The sequence below is a fragment of the Anolis carolinensis genome, unplaced genomic scaffold (genome assembly GCF_035594765.1).
Source record: "Anolis carolinensis isolate JA03-04 unplaced genomic scaffold, rAnoCar3.1.pri scaffold_7, whole genome shotgun sequence".
Classification (NCBI taxonomy): domain Eukaryota; kingdom Metazoa; phylum Chordata; class Lepidosauria; order Squamata; family Dactyloidae; genus Anolis; species Anolis carolinensis.
Window position 1 is genome coordinate 23,730,132 of NW_026943818.1, and position 15,177 is coordinate 23,745,308.

A 15,177-nucleotide genomic window follows, 5' to 3' on the forward strand; every position below is an offset into this window, starting at 1 on the left:
TCAGCGAATGCTCTCAGTTTGTAATCCTTGAAATTGATTCTTGCCCCTCTTAAATCCTTGTCAACATTGATATTTTTTAAAAGGATTTCTAATGTGAATATAAAAATAAGGGGTGAAAGGGGACACCCTTGCCGGGTTCCTTTTTCTATTATAATATCATCTGACTTCTGGCCATTGATAAGTAATTTGGCCGACTGGCATTGATATATCATGTCGATTGCGTTATAAAAATGATATCCGATATCCAATTCTTTAAAAAGTAATTTAAAAAAGGTCCAATTCAAGTTATCATCTTTTTGACTATCTGAAGAGTTGGAAGATTTGTGACTCTAGATAAAGCAGGCCTGGTAATGACCAATGAGAAGTGGAGGGGAACAGATGTATAGCTAAACATTTGGAGAAACGTCCTCGTGGCACAGGCTGTTTAATAGTGAACAGACCGTCTTAGGATGTGATGAGTTCTCCTATGTTAAAAGTGTTTAAGTTAAAGACTGGATGGCCAGCTGCCAGGCATCTCTTATGGTAGGTGTTGAATTGACCTTATGTCTACGAGTCAGTGAATAAATTCTTGGATTCTGCATTGAAAGTGATCAAAATTAACCATCTGGTTCAACTTGGAGATCTTGTATCCCAAATCATCCATGACAGGCCCTCTCCCGGCTTCCTCTTGGATGATTTCTGTAGGTCAGTTGTCCTAAGCATTGAACAGCTGTTCAGATACGTGGAATTCTTCCCAGTATTTATCTTTATAGGAAGGTAGTTCTAGGATTGAAGACAGATGCTTCTTATACACCCAAGTAGATGCAATGTTTTTCTTCCAGAAAGGAATGCTATTTATTGTATTTCATTTTGTACATCCTTTCATGCCTGTCACAGTCTACAAGAGTGCCTAGTATTGAGACATCATACGAATAATCCATATTATTATTTTTACCCTAGCTAGAGTCACCAATTTGGTATTACAATAATTCATATCTCTGTTTTTAATTCAACAGAGATCTTGCCATTTCTGCTTGAGAAGCATTTATGGGGAAAGGGCTGGACCAAATCGGAAAGGGTACAATTAAGTCTCACCATGGCAATGTGAAATGTTGGATGTAAAGCTGAAACTGGCCCCCTTGGTCTAATACCATAACTTGTATAAACAAATCCATTTTGACCAGTGGTTCCCAACATTTTTTTGACCAGGGACCACTCTCCAACGTTAGTCCCAAAAAGGTTATCAATCGGTTTTTGGTCAACTTTAGATTCGGTTTGGTTATTTGGGGTGCTTATTCAGAAAATTGCACTGGGCAGACCACATCAGCTCTAGTTTCCTATACAGAACATATGCCATCCAGTAGTCACCCACAGAAAACCATATTTAGTAGGCCTCAGTACTATGAGAGGGTTTTGGGCCGGGCTGTGGCACAGCTGGCTAGTAACCAGCTGCAATAAATCACTACTGACCGAGAGGTCATGAGTTCGAAGCCCGGGTCGGGTTAAGCCCCCGACCATTAAATAGCCCGGCTTGCTGTTGACTTATGCAGCCCCGAAAGACAGTTGCAGTAGGCAAATTTAGGTACGCTTTATGCGGGAGGCTAATTTAACTAATTTACAACACCATAAAACTGCCAGCAAAACACGCGGAAAGGAATGAGGAAGTACAGCCACTAGTGGACAGTGAAGCAACAGCTCCCCCTGTGGCCGGAATCGTGAAGCTGGAAAAATATGTTAAATGCCTCTGTGTCTGTCTATACTGTATGTTGTTTGTCTGTTGGCATTGAATGATTGCCATATATGTGTTCATTGTAATCTGCCCTGAGTCCCCTTCGGGGTGAGAAGGGCGGAATATAAATACTGTAAATAATAATAATAAATAATCAGTTACTCTCTTTGCAACAGTTGCAAACATGAGGCTGTGGACCATATTTTAGTTCTTGCGGACCACTGGTGGTCCATGGACCACAAATTGAGAACCACTGATGTAAGCTAACTCACAGCCTTTGAAATAACAACAGGATAGAATTACAGTAGGGTCTACAATGGCATGCTCACTCTCCAACATTAGTGCTGATTCAGAAAATTGCATTGGATAGACCACATCAGCTCTAGTTTCTGCTACAGAACATATGCCAACCAGTAGTCGCCATCTGCTTTGTAATTAAAAAACCATATTTAATAATCTAGAGCTGATGTGGTCTATCCAATGCCATTTTCTGAATCAGCACCCCAAATAACCCCCAAAACAGACCTAAAAACGAAGATATCAAGGTGCCCCCGCTTCCAGGTGCCATATAGAACAGCTCCACTCAAGGAGAGACAGGAGGAGGAGAAGCAGCAGTCAGGAGGCTTGTTCATGGGTAGTCAGCCGCTCCCAGCATCCCCGTTGCCTCGGCATTATAAGAGGGTTTCGTGAGACCAGTCACTCTCGTTGCAACTGTGTAGTAATGGTGAGGCCACAAAGCATAATTTAGTTCTTGGGGACCACTGGTGGATCATGGACCACAGTTTGGGAACCACTGATTTTGACAATAGATCCTCCTCCAGAATTTACAATCGAACATCCTTTAGATTTACTGAAACTCGCTAATTCATATAGCGAGTTTCAACAATAGTAAGCTTAAATATACCAGACTGTGGAATGCTTCCTAAAACTAGATTACACCTTCAGGATCTGTGCAGATCTAAACCTTGGCAGATTTCTCAAAATACCAAAGTGACAGAAGGGGTCACATATTGGCCAGTGCTGTTTGTGAAAGAAGGAAGGAAGGAAGGAAGGAAGGAAGGAAGGAAGGAAGGAAGGAAGGAAGGAAAGAAGGATGGAAGGAAGGAAGGAAGGAAGGAAGGAAGGAAGGAAGGAAGGAAGGAAGGAAGGAAGGAAGGAAGGAAAAGAATGATGGTGGGGAGGCAGGCAGGTGGAGGCATAACTGGGGGCCTCTCTGAGTGCTCATTGGGATCTCTTCAGATGAAAGCTCATCTTTGTGGAAAAAACCAATTGGAGTGTTGCACAGACATCGGCTTCTCTCAGGCGATTAAGGGAAGACTTGCTCATCAGCGGCTGATTGCTACGAGCATCTGTATTATGTAGATGAAATTAATCAAGGCTAAGGGTTAAAGTTTTCCCATTTGTTCAGGTCTGGGTTTTTCCCCCCCTTCTTTTTAAAGAAATCAGCTGGAGTAGTTTGGCGGGGAGGTAAATTGCATTAAACGCTGCCGTCATTTCTCTTCCCATCGCCTTCCTGCCTTCTTCCCTTCCCTTTGCAAGTTTCCCAGACTTAGAAGAGGATCTGAACTCTTAGCAAGAAGAAGGGTGGCAGGGCTGATTGGAGGGAGCCATTGTGCCGCCCTGATTGGCCTGTGCTGCTTTCATGATTAGGAGCAGCTGGAAGCAGAATGGCTCCAGATGCTGCACTACTCCGGCTCACCCATGCTTTTGTTTGGGACAGACCAATAAACAGAGTGTGGTCCTCTAGAAAAACTTTAGACCACAACTTGCATTGTGCTTTATCAGTGATAGAGTATAGGGAATATGCTGCAGCATATTCGTTCCCACCACTCTCGTTCCCACAAGCAGCACTTGTGATGGGGGTGGGACTGAGAGCAGGGCCCCCTCTCTCGTTCACACCACTCTCGTTGCCACCAGCAGCGCTTGTGACGGGGTGGGACTGAGAGCAGGGCCCCCAATCTCATTCCCACCACTCTCATTCCCACCAGCAGCGCTTGTGACGGGGTGGGACTGAGAGCAGGGCCCCCCTCTCATTCCCACCACTCTCTTTCCCACCAGCAGCGCTTGTGACGGGGTGGGACTGAGAGCAGGGCCCCCTCTCTCATTCCCACCACTCTCATTCCCACCACTCTCATTCCCACAACTCTCATTCCCACCACTCTCATTCCCACCAGCAGCGCTTGTGATGGGGTGGGACTGAGAGCAGTTCCCCATCTCTCGTTCCCACCACTCTCTTTCCCACCAGCCGCGCTTGTGACGGGGGTGGGACTGAGAGCAGGGGCCCCTCTCTCGTTCCCACCACTCTCGTTCCCACCAGCAGGGCTTGCGATGGGGTGGGACTGAGAGCAGGCCCCCCCTCTCGTTCCCACCACTCTCGTTCCCACCAACAGCACTTGTGACGGGGATGGGACTGAGAGCAGGGCCCCCTCTCACATTCGCACCACTCTCGTTCCCACCAGCCACGCTTGTGACAGGGGTGGGACTGAGAGCAGGGCCCCCTCTCTCGTTCCCACCACTCTCGTTCCCACTAGCCACGCTTGTGATGTGGGTGGGACCGATAGCAAGGCCTCCTCCGCTGACCGAAGTGCCTGAGATGGTCTATACAGGGAGATGCGATTTGACAAATAGCCTGGACCTCAGCCATTTAGGGCTTTATAGGTAACGACCTTCAACTCTCAGAAATCCTAATAGCTGGTAAACTGGCTGAGATTTCTGGGAATTGTAGGCCAAAACACCTGGGGACCCACAGGTTGAGAACCACCGTTTTAGTGGGTCCCTTTTAAGGGCATTTGATTTGTACCTGGAATTGCTGTGATCAACCGAAGTGTAAATCAAACGTTCAGCCCAGCTTGTTTGCCAGCTATTAGCTTATCCTCTTCTGCAGTTCAAATTGGTTTGTAATTGTAGTCTTTAATAATTATGGGCAACACAATTTAATTGCTATTTGCTTATTTTGTAGGTGACACCAAGGTTACGTGAGTGAGCTTTTGTTATTTGGCAAATTGGACAGAATGGCGCGGTGTTGTGTTATCTCAGTTTTATCAGGGCTGCGAGAATTAAGGTTGTTTTAACACATTGCTTTGCATCTCCACCCAATAAAACCAAATCCGGTCAAACAGATCTGGTTAAATATGAATGGTGTTGTTATTGTTATACTAGCTTGGGTATGTGGTGTTGCCTGGGTTATTTGAAAAAGTCAGTTTTTTAATTGTACAAAATGCCTCAGGTTGTGGATTAACTACAACTGACATCATGCCTGGTTAACCCCGAGAAACTCCATCAGTATTTAAAGTTTGTTATGTTGGGAAAGTTTGCTCTAGATGCATCGTCAGTGGGGCTCAGTGTGCTCTCCTGGTTCTGCAATACAGTGTTCCCTCACTTATCGCAAAAAGTGAAAATCTGCGAAGTAGGGATTTCTGTGAGGTGAAAACGAAGGTGCTTCAGCCTCTTTTTCTCTCCCTTCAGCTTCTCCTTTTTATTGTTTATTACAAGGGTTGAATGAAAAGTAATGCCTCCACCTTCTTTACTTGGGTTTGGATGGGAATATTTTAATAAATCAAACACAGAAATAATCCTTAGAATGTGCTCTTTAACTACCACTATTCACTTTCCCACATCATCACCAGACAGTTGGATACATTTCTGTCAATGATGAACAAGTTTTCTTAAGCCGTCACGGAGGAAGTCGACACTCTGTTTCCGCAACCAACATCTCACAGTTCCCATCGTGCACAGATCTTCCAATAGCCAAGCAAAGCAATAATGTGACCCACATGTTCTTGTGAAATGCTGATTATGCTTGAAATTTCTCTCTGAGTCCTGAATTCATCTGTCAACCTTTTGGTTGTGAAACTCGGTGGTTGCTGTCACAGGACGTCCAACTCTTTGTTTGTCATGCAAGTCAGATGTTCCCACCTCAACATCTTTAAACTTACTCGCCCAACGACACCCAGTACTCACATCAACACAGTCACCATAAACAGCTTGCATTCTCTGATGGTTCTCCTTTGGGGTGACACCTTCTGCTGTCAAGAATTCAATGACTGCATGTTGCTTAAATTGCATTGTCCGATCATCTGCGCAGGGTTCCATACTTCGCACTTTAACAACACAACCGTCCAATGCTAAGGCTTCCCCGTCTGCGCAGGGTTCCATACTTTGCACTTTAACAACACAACCGTTCAATGCTAAGGCTTCCCCGTCTGCGCAGGGTTCCATACTTCGCCCTTTAACAACACAACCGTTCAATGCTAGGGCTTCCCCGTCTGCGCAGGGTTCCATACTTTGCACTTTAACAACACAACCGTTCAATGCTAAGGCTTCCCCGTCTGCGCAGGGTTCCATACTTCGCCCTTTAACAACACAACCATTCAATGCTAAGGCCTTCCGCCAAATAGAACTGTAGAGGAGATTCTACTGAACAAACCACTACCTGCCGCAGACCAGGACTGCCATCTGTTGAGGAGTTACGAAGGTGGAGGCATTACTTTTCATTCAACCCTCCTATATTCTTTTAGTGTTTATTGAAAAACTGCAAAACAGCAAATCCACAAAAAGCGAACTGCGAAGTAATGAGGGAACACTATATCAGGAGTTTGGTTACAAGTTCACTTTTCCCATTAGGAAATAGTTGCGTTCTAAATGCAGAATACTTTGGATTATGAAATGTGTGTATATATATATATATATATATATATATATATATATATATATATAGAGAGAGAGAGAGAGAGAGAGAGAGAGAGAGAGAGAGAGAGAGAGAAAGAGAGAGAAATTGTGGTTTCTGCTCCCTTCCTTCCCCCACCCACGTCTTATAAATTTTAGAAGATACAAGCACCCATGAATGATGAAATGTCAAAACTAAAGATTAGGTGAATGAAGCAGAATATTTCCCACCAATATCTATCTCGCTATCTGTATATTTATGATCTGCATGGAGGGAAGGCACTCTGAGGAACATTTTTAGCTTTGGGTCTAATTAGTTTTCTCTGAAGTTTCAATTAATTTTGGCAATTTGCGATGCAGATTAAAGCACTTTACACCTTTTTAGTTCTCCAGACAAGCCCTGTCAAACTGAAATGCCTGGGACGGGAAGGCCATGTGAGTGTCATGCTCTACAGAGAAGAGATGCCACCAGTTCCCAAGTATTCCCACCCTTGTGTCCTTCAAGCTCAGAAGTCCTTGGGGTTCTCTCGTTCCTCTCATTTCTCTTTTCTGGATAGTCTAGTTGGAAGACAACAGTGTTATATTTTCCATGTGTGTTTCTACCTTCATGGGACAGGGTGTTATTAGTGGAGGACCTGAAGATGGTAGTGCATATACTCGTGACCTTGAGGTTGGACTTCTGCAATGCGCTTTACATTGGGCTACCCTTGAACCAAGCTCGGAAACTCCAGATTGGTTTCAGAAACAACTAGGAATGAACATATCACACCCTTCCTAAAGTCACTCCACTGGCTGCCTATTAGTTTCCGGGTAAAGTACAAGATGTTGTCGAAGGCTTTCATGGCTGGAATCACTGTGAATTTTCTGGCCTCTCTGGCCATGTTTGAGAAGCATTCTCTCATGACGTTTCGCCCACATCTATGGCAGGCATCCTTAGAAGTTGTGAGGTCTGTTTGAAACTAGGCAAGCAGGGTTTATATATTTGTTGAATGTCTAAGGTGGGAGAAAGAACTGTTGTCTGTTGGAGGCAAGTGTGAATATTGCACACATGTTGTAGAGATACGTTTTGGACATAAGTTTCAGTGTGTGTATTTATAGTGTTTCTGCTTTTCTTATGTATTTTAATTGTTTTGTAACCCGCCACAAGCCATGAGGAGAGTCGGGTAAGAAATAATATTAATATTATTAATAATAATACACTTTATTTATGTTCCGCCCTTCATTCTGAAAGGACTCAGAGAGGATTACAGTATATAAAACAGACATAGGCGATGTTTTCAATACATTGTGATATTCAATGCCTTTGTTACATCACATACACTGAGACACACATGCACAGATAAAGGCAAAGGCTTCTCATTTTATTTCCGGCTCTGGAGGAGGTGCTCATTGCATGGAAAGTTCCTTGACAAAATTGAAGGAAAAGCTGATAAGGAGAAGACCTGGCTATGGCCAAGATCAAAAAATCAGCTGATGACCCAAAATGCAGACTGTGCAAGGAAACCGATGAAACCATGGATCATATCCTCAGCTGCTGTAAGAAAATCGCACAGACAGACTACAAACAGAAGCACAACTCTGTGGCCCAAATGATTCCTTGGAACTTATGCCTCAAGTCCCACCTCCCGGCAGCAAAGAACTGGTGGGATCACAAACCTGCAAAAGTATTGGAAAATGAGCACTCAAAGATACTGTGGGACTTCCGAGTCCAGACTGACAAAGTTCTGGAACACAACACACCAGACATCACAGTTGTGGAAAAGAAAAATGTTTGGATCATTGATGTTGCCATCCCAGGTGACAGTCGCATTGATGAAAAACAACAGGAAAAACTCAGCCGCTATCAGGACCTCAAGATTGAACTTCAAAAACTGGCAGAAACCAGTACAGGTGGTCCCGGTGGTGCCGTGCCAAAAGATCTCAGCCGGCATTTGGAAACAATAGACATTGACAAAATTACGATCTGCCAACTGCAAAAGGCCACCCTACTGGGATCTGCACGCATCATCCAAAAATACATCACACAGTCTTAGACACTTGGGATGTGTTCGACTTGTGATTTTGTGAAACAAAATCCAGCATATTTATCTTGTTTGCTGTGCCATACAACAACAACAACAACAACAACAACAACAACAACAACAACAATAATAATAATAATAATAAATTTATATTCCGCCCTTCTCTCCGGGGGGACTCAGACCTTATTACAGTATATATAAAAACAGATACAGGCAAACGTTCAATGCCTTGTTGCAATGAGACACACATACATAAACAACGGTAAAGGCTTCTCCTTTCATTTCCGGCTCTGGAGGCGGTGCTCATCTCTGGCTCTGGGGGAGATACTCTTCGAGTTGATTGCAATATATTTGAGGTGACTGATAAGTTGACACGGGGACCAGCATAACAACAACAACAACAACAACAACAACAACAACACTTTATTTATATTCCGTCCTTCTCCGGGGGGACTCAGAGCAAATCTATATATATAAAAGGGTAATGACATTTCGGCCTAGGACAAAACAACGAAACTACACATCCCAGAAACACTAAACTTGGCAGCACAACCCCTCATCCATGCCTCTACGTTCATACAACAAAAAGAAAAGAAAAATAAAGTCCTAATTAGAGGGAGATGAATAATTGTTTTTATCCAATTGCTGCCAGTTAGAAGGCTAAGCTCCGTCAGGGGAAAACCTTTACTCTTTACCTTAACTACCACCAATACCTCAATACTTTATTTCCCATACCACCATACTTCGCCACAGCAACGCGTGGCCGGGCACAGCTAGTTACAGTATATATAAACAGATACAGGCAAACATTCAATGCCTTGTTACAATGAGACACACAAGCAAAGGCAAAGGCTTCTCCTTTCATTTCCAGCTCTGGAGGCTGTGCTCATCTCTGACTCTGTGAGAGGTACTCTTCTCTATTTTCAGACCGAAGTGCCTGTGTTGCCACCTCCTGGTTGTGTGGCCAGCATGATTGCTTGGAGTGTCTTTCTGCCTTTTCCTGCCAAAGCAGTACCTATTTATCTACTTGCATTTGCTAGGTTGACAGGAGCTAAGCTGCAGCCTCCTGTAGCTTCTGTGTTCTTCCTCTTGAACAACTTTGGTCATTTTGGCCACGGTCTGATTTTGTTTGGCCACACGTGTCCCATATTTTCCATCTTTGAAATGTCGGAACTTGTGCAGAGGGAGAAGGAGGGTGATGACATCTGCTTCGTCTTGTTATGGTGGCAGGGATCGCTAAGGCAACAAATCACTTGTATTCTCCCAAGGAGGGGAATATGTATAGCAAAGCAATTGTACTGTCTTTTCAGGAAAACACAGATTGCCATGGTGAGACTTAATTTTGTGCTTTATTTTGAGCTGCCTTCTGAAACAATTTCCTGCCTTGCAATGCATCTCCAAACATTAAAACCTTGTTGCTGCGCATTTCCTTGTCATTACCAATATTTCTTTGACCAGAGCCACCGAAGCAAAGTGATCTTTTCCCCCCCTTCCTTCCCTGCAAAGGAACTGCTTTCCTTCCTTGTCTTCTTCCCCTCACCAAGACATTGCATATCAAATGGCATTTTTTCTACCTGGAATAATTGCCTCCCAAAATTGCCTCCCCCTTCCCTTTTTCCCTATGACACCAAACGCTTGGCCCCATATTAAATCAAACGCTGGCGTGCAAAAGGCCCCTGACAGGCCTGCAAATGGTTTAGTTACAAGGCTGCCTCAGCCAGTTCTTATTTGTAAATGACAATTTTCTACAGCAAAATATATGCTTGGACTTCAATTGGAGAGCCGTGGATTGCAGCCAGAAGAGGAATAATTGAATTTTAATGCTGCTCGGTTTTAAGGTGATTTTATTTAAAAAGAGAGTGCATTAAGTTGCTGAAAGATGGTCAGGATGGGAGTTCAGTCGAACAGCACCCGCCCCAGCCATCTTTCAGCAGGATTTTAAATTGGACAGGAGTTTAATTTGTTCCATGCTCAGCCTTTTTATTTGAGGGGGGTGAATAGGGGAAGGTCCAAGCACAGTGCAAATCCATACAGTACTAGCTGTGCCCGGCCACGCATTGCTGAGGCGTAGTCTGCTGGTTAGGATCTCTTTGGTTAGGAAGCATCCTGGCTTTGAAGCTGCAAGGCTGTTCCACCATGGCAACATTTTAAAAAAGTAGCGTTAGGCTCCACACACAGCTACGAGGTCCTCTGGATAATGTAGTTGTTTCAGCTCCCCGGGGGATTCTGCATATGCGTGGTAAGCAATTGGGGGTTTTCTGTTATTTAGACTTTATTTTTCTAGGTTTTTTAAAGGTTTTTTTTTTATCGAAAGACATAGATTGGATGACAATAATAATAATATTATTATTGAACTTCAAAGACTATGGCAGAAACCAGTGCAGGTGGTCCCGGTGGTGATCGGCACATTGGGTGCCGTGCCAAAAGATCTCAGCCGGCATTTGGAAACAATAGACATTGACAAAATTACGATCTGCCAACTGCAAAAGGCCACCTTACTGGGATCTGAGCGCATCATCTGAAAATACATCACACAGTCCTAGACACTTGGGAAGTGTTCGACTTGTGATTTTGTGATACGAAATCCAGCATATCTATCTTGTTTGCTGTGTCATAATAATAGTAATAATAATAATAATAATAATAATAATAATAATAATAATAATAATAATTCTTTATTTATACCCCGCCACCATCTCCCCCGTAGGGACTCGAGGCAGCTCACAATGTTACAAAAGTAACAGCGCAAATACATTAACAATATACACAGTTTAAAACACAAGAAGATGATAAAACAGAAGTTAAAACAAAGGTGTATACAACAGTAATAATATCAAACAACCACCAATGCAATTCAGACTATGTCTTTTGCGGCCAAATTTGGTGTGATTTGGTTCAGTGGTTTTGTTGTTTACTCCATGGGAAAAATGCACACACACACACACACACACACATATATATATTGCAGTGTGCATTGGTTAGCCAATGATGCCTGCTAGCATCCCAATACAGTGTTTATCCCAAAGATAGATAGATAGGGTAAAAGCAGTGTTTGTTTTGTTTTGTAAGAAAGTGCTTCTCAGCCTTTTGGCTAAGAGCAATAATAATAATAATAATAATAATAATAATAATAATAATAATAATAATAATAATAATTTATATTCTGCCCTATCTGCCCGAGGGGACTCAGGGTGGGTCACAGTACACATACATGGCAAACTTTCAGTGCCATTTGGAGACAGGACAGAACAGAACAAGACAGACAGAAGGAGGTATGTAGTCTTGAAGTCCAGTTCTTTGGTGCCTTGGAGGTTGAGGCTGTACCATTCTCTATGACGAAGAGCCATCAGGACTTCCACCTTCCTCTCTGCATTTCTGGTCTTGTTATTTATGGTGTCATAAAATACCTCCCTTGCAATTTGTGATACCTAATTTCTGTACTTACAGCTTATACACTGTTTTCTAACTACTTAGGTAAACAGTGAGCTAGGCTTGACGGTTAAGTGCTCACCCCAACCAGGCTTCGAACTGGCCATCTTTCGGTTGGTAGGTCGAATGCTCACCCCAACCAGGCTTTGAAATGTCCATCTTTCGGTTGGTAGGTCGAGTGCTCACCCCAAGCAGGCTTTGAACTGGCCATCTTTCGGTTGGTAGGTCGAGTGCTCACCCCAACCAGGCTTTGAACTGGCCATCTTTCGGTTGGTAGGTCGAGTGCTCACCCCAAGCAGGCTTTGAACTGGCCATCTTTCGGTTGGTAGGTCGAGTGCTCACCCCAACCAGGCTTTGAACTGGCCATCTTTCGGTTGGTAGGTCGAGTGCTCACCCCAACCAGGCTTTGAACTGCTTTATAAGACTCTGGACAGTGTAGTATCTGTTCTTATAGCTGCTTCTTACTCTAGAGGAGGCGCTCAGCTGTATGCAGGTGCATGCGCATGCCAGCAGCCACGCACTCTTCCAAGGCATTTTAAAGAAGCTTCTTAAGTTCCCATCCCAGGTAAGGAAGAGCAGATGACCTCTTAGAAGAGGAGAGATAACTCTGGTAATAGTTTTCAGGGAATTAGAGTTTTCTTTTTGTTTATGAAAAAGATTCAACTGCGATACCTAAAAGTAGACGAGGAGCCGGGATTGGCTCCAGGTTGCTTTTGTGTCAAGCTGATTTTCGTAGGGGAAGGGGCAGTCCTGTTACGTGCTCCAAAAGGAACGAAAGTAACGAAAGAATAGATGAAGCAGCTTCCGTGCACAACTCTAATCTGTAGATACAGAATCCCTGGACACGGAGGGCTGACTATTGTCCAATTCCTTACAAATAGTGGAAATGTGACAACGCATTTTCTGCCCCTTTCCTCGTGCCAGTTAGAAGATTGGGGAGATGAAGAGCTTGCCGATCTCGTGCAGGACTGAAGGAGTTCGGTCCTTGCCCTGTGTGTGCCCTCGTTTGACTTGGCGAACAATATCCTCAGTTAAACTCGGGGAACGGTGCAGGTTCCTGTTGTAAGGTGTTGTATGTTCAAGTTAATGTCTTCCAGCCGCGGCGTTTGCAGCCAAAGAATAATTTCTCCCTCGTTGGCTTCTTCTCTTGAATGCCTCCCACTCCGAGCTGCCTAAGCCGCACACAAGACAATCTCACTAAAATTAGTTTTTAATTGATCCTCGGAGTCACAGAATGCTCCCACACGCCGTGCAAGTCACAACACATTGGTTGCCGTGGCCAAAAGCCACTCTGTGTTGTTTTTGACGCCTGTTAAGATTTCCATGCAAATCTTGTGTGACGGGTTGAATTCCTCTTTCTGCCTTCTGCTGTTTCCCAGTCTCCCACGTACACAGAGAACTAGGAAATCCAACCTTCTTGAAGGTCTTTGTGTAGCCATAGATCTGGACTCTGAGCCCTTAGAAGCTTCCAAACAGAAGAACTAAGGAGCCCCAGCATCCTTCTGTTGTACACAAAGTCTGCCGCCTTAGTTCATTTTTAATTGTTGCAAGCAGTTTCTAGGCTGGGTTGTTGTGTGTTTTCTGGGCTGTATGGCCATGTTCCAGAAATATTCTCTCCTGACATTTCGTCCACATCTATGGCAGGCATCCTCAGAGGTTGTGAGTTTCTAGGCTGTTCCATTAATTCAGATCCTCAGTTGGATTTTTCCAGCACTTTCAATAGTTCTCTTTGTCCAGACACTTTTGTCATGGAAGAAATGGAGACCAAGTGTTGGCAAAGCTATCTTTTCCTTCTCGACATATAGGAAGACGAGAAGGTTATTGTCGTTATTTTACACTAGCTTGGGTAGCTGGGGTTCTTTGAAAAAGGTCATTTTTAAGTGTACAAAATGCATAAGGTTGTGGATTAACTACAACTGTCATCATGCCAGGTTAACCTTGAGAAACTCATCAGTACTTAATGTTTGTGATGTTGGGCAAGTTTGCTCTGGATGCATCATCGGTGGGTTCAGTGTGTTCTCTGGCTGTAGGGTAAACTACAACTCCCACTATGATGAGTCGGTCCCCTTAAATACCTTGAGTAGGTTGAGTTAGTCATGGGGGTTCTATGTGCCAAGTTTGGATCAGGTCCATTATCGGTGGTCACAGTTTCTCTGCTTGTGGGTGAACTACAACTCCCAGAAAGGAAGGTCAGTTCCCCCAAACCCATCCCATAATTAAATTTCAGCATATCAGGTCTATGTGCCAAGTTTGGTCCAGATTCATTGGTCTTTGGTTCACAGTGCTCTCTTGATGTAGGTGAACTACAACTCCCCCAAATCAAAGTGAATTTTCCCCAAGACCTCCAGTATTTTTTTTGTCGGTCTTGGGGGCTCTGTGTTCCAAGTTAGTTCCAGGTCCATCGTTGGTGGAGTTCAGAGTGCTCATTGATTGCAGGTGAACTATACATCTCAGTCCCTACAACTCCTATAAATCATGGTTAATTTTTCCCAAAATCTCTCTAGTATGTTCAGTTGCTGATCAATTCCTCTGTTTGCTGTATGTCATAGAAAAGAGTAGGAAAGGGTTATGGGAGAGGTAGTGGGTGGGATCATGCAAATTCCACACTAGTGGAGAGAGTAAGAAACACTGGGATGTCTGTGGTGGAGGAAAAACATAAAATCTAGGATGAAATTGTTCCCGTATGAAAGTCTTCACTTGGGTGGTGGGCAGTGTGGTGTTTGTGGAGGACATTGGTAGTGCTCTTGGACATGTTCATGGCACTCGCCATAACCTGCAATGTCATTGAAGGGAGGACCATTGATGTCTCCTGTGTAGTGGGAGCTAGAGCTGTTTGTGGAAATGGGAGCCTTTGTTAGGGATTCCTCTTCTTCAGAAGAGGAAGGGGAGCAGGAAAGTGTTCATGAATCTGAGGAGGAAATTTTGTAAGTACTCACATTTCAGGAGAGGCGAAAGGAAACAGCAGAGATGTCATTCAGCTACAATAGCTGCCAGAAATGCAGCTGAGTATTTGGAAACTGCCCTAGCAGCTGTGAGGAAACTCAGGACTATAAAGCAGAAGCAGATGCAGCCAGCTTTTGCTGGTAACAAACTGACTAATGCCTAAGCCTTCGCTCCCCTTGTGCCTGCTTTGAGTCTGCATCTGGGAAACTGCTCCTAAGGATTTATTGCTGTTTCTTTGTCTGAAGTAAGACTGCTATTTGATTTGGGAATTTAACAGAGACTAAGAACTGTGTTTACCCTAAGACTTCCTTGCTTTCTTTTGCTTTATTCCACTGAGTGTGTGGACTTTATGTTTTGCTGAAGTAAAGCAGTTTTCATTTACTTACCACAGTGTTTTAAGGCTGTTCTCGA

At 43.8% G+C, this 15,177-nt stretch overlaps 1 protein-coding gene across 28 annotated transcripts in view; it reads left to right on the forward strand.

Annotated features, from left to right (window-relative positions):
* msi2 (musashi RNA binding protein 2) overlaps positions 1-15,177 on the forward strand; it is a 604,855-nt gene that overhangs the window by 163,867 nt on the left and 425,811 nt on the right. The window lies entirely within an intron of this gene.